Source organism: Rattus norvegicus, chromosome 1 (genome assembly GCF_036323735.1).
Source record: "Rattus norvegicus strain BN/NHsdMcwi chromosome 1, GRCr8, whole genome shotgun sequence".
Classification (NCBI taxonomy): Eukaryota; Metazoa; Chordata; class Mammalia; order Rodentia; family Muridae; genus Rattus; species Rattus norvegicus.
The window spans coordinates 217,605,037-217,608,741 of record NC_086019.1 but is presented as its reverse complement, the minus strand read 5'-3'; the positions used below and the strand labels follow the sequence as shown (position 1 = coordinate 217,608,741).

At 44.3% G+C, this 3,705-nt stretch overlaps 1 long non-coding RNA gene across 1 annotated transcript; it reads left to right on the top strand.

Moving 5' to 3' along the window:
- Nucleotides 1–1,776: 1,776 nt before the first annotated feature.
- Nucleotides 1,777–3,374, top strand: LOC134484918 (uncharacterized). The gene is made up of 2 exons (XR_010062728.1): nucleotides 1,777–2,214; nucleotides 2,457–3,374. It is a non-coding gene; the product is annotated as an uncharacterized LOC134484918 (long non-coding RNA).
- Nucleotides 3,375–3,705: the final 331 nt, after the last annotated feature.

The window sequence follows — 3,705 nt, the reverse complement described above, 5'->3', positions numbered from 1 at the left end:
TATATACTCTGGATATGAATTTTCTGTCAGATGTATAGTTGGCAATGTTCTTGCCCATTCTATGGGCTTCTTATTCACCTGGTTGACTGTTTCCTCAGTTATGCAGAAGCTTTCTAGCTTTATGAAGATCTGTTTGTCAGTTGTTGGTCTTAAATCTTGGATATATGGAGAGGTATTCAGAATGTCCTTTCCTAGGCCTATATCATCTAGGTTACTGACTTTTTTCCCTAGAAGTTTCAGTATTTTAGGTTTCAAGTTTAGGTCTCTGATCCATTTGGAATTAGTTCCTGTGCAAAGTGGTAGGGCTCTATTTTCATTCTTCTGCATGTAGACATTCAGTTTTCCCAGCACCATTTATTGAAGATGTTTTCTTTTCTCCAGTTTTTTTTTTTGTCATCTTTGTCAAGTATTAATTGGCTGAAGTTGCATGTATTCATATTTGAGACTTTGCTTTTATCACATTGGTCTACATGTCTGTTTTTGTTCCAGTACCATTCTGTGAGACCATGAAAGGTAGCCTGGTCCCCAGTTGAGGTAAAGTTAGAAGCCCAGGAGTCCCTGAAGGGATGGTAGGAGCTTTGCCTACTCCAGGGCACCAGTGCCCTGTCATTAGCCACAGTACCCCCCATAGATTTGTGGCCATCAGTCATGTAAGGGCAATACCCCAAGCCCCCACATATAGACAAGAATGTGACTTGTGGTCAAGTTGGCTCAAGACAGATCTCCATGCTAATGAGGTATATAGAGGCCTGGAGGCTTAGCCAATAAATTTTCTTTCCCAGATATTCCTCCCTGCAAAAGGTATTTAATCTCAGGCTGAACTTGGGTTTTACAGATCCACTTTCTGCCATGACAATAAATGCCTTAAAACCATGGACTGCCCTTTTTCATTGGGATCTGCAGTGGGGAGCCTTGAAGAAGACCTTCACCTATAGAGCTGTTCTGTAGTCTCTCTTAGAAGTCCTCTCTGCACACCCAGGCAAGACTGCAACCAAGCCTAAGTCTGCAGTCAAGTCAAGGACTCTCCTCATATGATCAGCCTGAACTCCTCCCTCCTCCTTGTTTTCCAACTACCCACCTCCCCGGGCCAGATCCAGTTGAGGGGCCCAGATTCATTTCTCAGCTCTTATACAACTTCCAGCACCTCCTGGGTGTCCAAGAGCCTGGAAAACCAACAGCTACAGCCTCATCGCAGGACCCAGGGGGCCTCCTAGCCTTTCAGGCTGTCCCATGCCTCTGACAGCTTTCCCACCCTTGGAGCAGCATCCTGGGTCTTCCCTAAGGCTCAACACCAGCCTGGATAGCAAACTGCATGAGGTAAGCACATAGCAGAGACTGAAGGAAAGGTAATCCAAAGACTGCCTCACCTGGGGATCCATCCCATATGCAGCCACCAAACCCAGTCACTATTGCTGATGCCAAGAAGTGCTTGCTGACATGAGCCTCATATATATATATATATCATTGATTGGTGGTTTGTTCCTTGTGAGCTCTGGAGGGTGGGATCTGGTTGGTTGATATTGTTGTCCTCCCTATGGGATTGCAAACACCTTCAGCTTCTTCAGTCCTTTCTCTAATGATATGAATATATATGATATATATATATATGATATGATATATATATGAATGAGAATTATATATATATATATATATATATATATATATATATATATATATGAATGAGAATGCTTGCAGCTAACTGTTGTGGTTTGCCTTGGAGTTCTCTTTGAATTTGTAAAATAAAGGCAAGAGCGCTAGATTTGGGGAGAGGGAGGAGTCAGGAGCGAGAGGGGGATTAGATTCAGAGAATAGTGTTAGAGAAGACAGTTGGTGACAGTTGAGCCAGTAGAACCTGAGCAGGGGGAAAAGGATTGAACAGTTGAGAGAGTGGGGAGAGAAGAAATGAAGATAGGTGGGAAAGGGACTGGTTAAGCACACGATGGGGAACTGAGAAAAGTTAGAGGAGACAGGAGATGGAGAGAGGAGAGAAACTAGGAGTCGTTGTGGGAGAAGGAGAAACTAAAGCATGGAAGAGTTGATATAGTTGGGAGAGTGAGTAATGAAAAAAGTGGGAAAGGGACTGTTTAAAGACACCATGGGGAACTGAGAGAGGATGAGTTGGGAGAAAAGTTAGAGGAGACAGGAGATGGAGAGAGGGGAGAAGCGAGGAGTCATCGTGGGAGAAGGAGAAGCTGGAGACCTGGCAAATAAAAGGTGCAAGGGATAGATGGTACTGGGCTTTGTATGTTTAAATGGGCAATTATATCTTACCAATTGGATCTAAGATTATTGTGTTGTGTGTTCTTTTATGTGAGGGTTTGAGTGTAAGAAAGTGTGTGGCTGGGCTGTGTTTCTACCAAGATATCTAGCAGATATCTGGGGCACTGAGGTGTAGGACCTAGCTGGGTAAAAGACCAGAACTTTACCGTTTTATTTTTATATTTTTACAACAACAGCTAACCATTGAACTGAGCACTGGGACCCCAATGGAAGAGTTAGAGAAAGGACTGAAGAAGCTGAAGGTGTTTGCAATCCCATAGGGAGAACAACAATATCAACCAACCAGATCCCACCCTCCAGAGCTCACAAGGAACAAACCACCAACCAATGAGTACAAATGGAGGGACCCATGGCTCCAGCTGCATATTGTAATAGAGGATGGCATTGTCTGGCATCAATGGGAGAAGCCCTTGTTTCTGTGAAGGCTCATTTCCCCAGTGTAGAGGAATTCCAGGGTGTTGAGGTGGGAGTGGATGGGTAAGAGAGGGAACATCTTCATATAAGCAGAGGGAGGGAGAGTGGAAATGGGAGAGGGGGAGAAAGGGAATAACATTTGTAATGTAAATACACAAAATATCCAATAAAAATAAGTTTAAAGGACCAGGCCAATAAAGGGAAAGTGGGGAAGAGCCTTGAACTCATTGGCACAGGGGGAAAGATCCTAAACAGAACTCCAATGGCTCATTATCTAAGATCGAGAATTGATAAATGGGACCTCGTGAAACTAGAAAGCTTCTGTAAGGTGAAGGACATAGTTACAATACAAATCAGCATCCAACGGATCAGGAGAAACTGTCAGAGCCTCCTAGGTTTGACCCCTGCTGAGCCCGGCTGATGCATGTGGAACTGACACACCTGGGCCACACCTGGGCCACACCTGGGCGGTGGTCAATTCGCTCCTGCCTTTTGTTTTCTCAGCCTTTGTCCTTGAGATTTAGGCTGGTCTTCTCGGATTTCTCCCTAATTCAAGTCACGTAGTTGGTCTTTTGTTACCGAAGTCATGAGCCGAGAAGTCACGAGCCAGGGTTTCCCAGATATTTTCTACCTGGTGAACTTGGGTATATAAGTGGTGAATAAAGCTACAGGAGTCTCTCTTCTTCTCTTCTGGCTTGACATGAATAACCTGTGTGTGTGTGTGTGTGTGTGTGTGTGTGTGTGTGTGTGTGTGTGTGTGTGTGTGTGTGTGTTTAATCCCGCAGGCTTTCGCCCGATTCTCAGTACCATGTCGGTGCAGGCATGGGGCACCGACAAAAAACAACTTCACTAACCCCACATCTGATAGACGACTAATACCCAAAATACATAAAGAGCTCAAGAAGCTCAGCGACAAAAACCAAACAACCCAATCAAAAATGGGGCATAGAACTAAGCTGAGAATTCACATCACTGGAATCTTGAATGGCTGAGAAACACCTAAAGAAATGT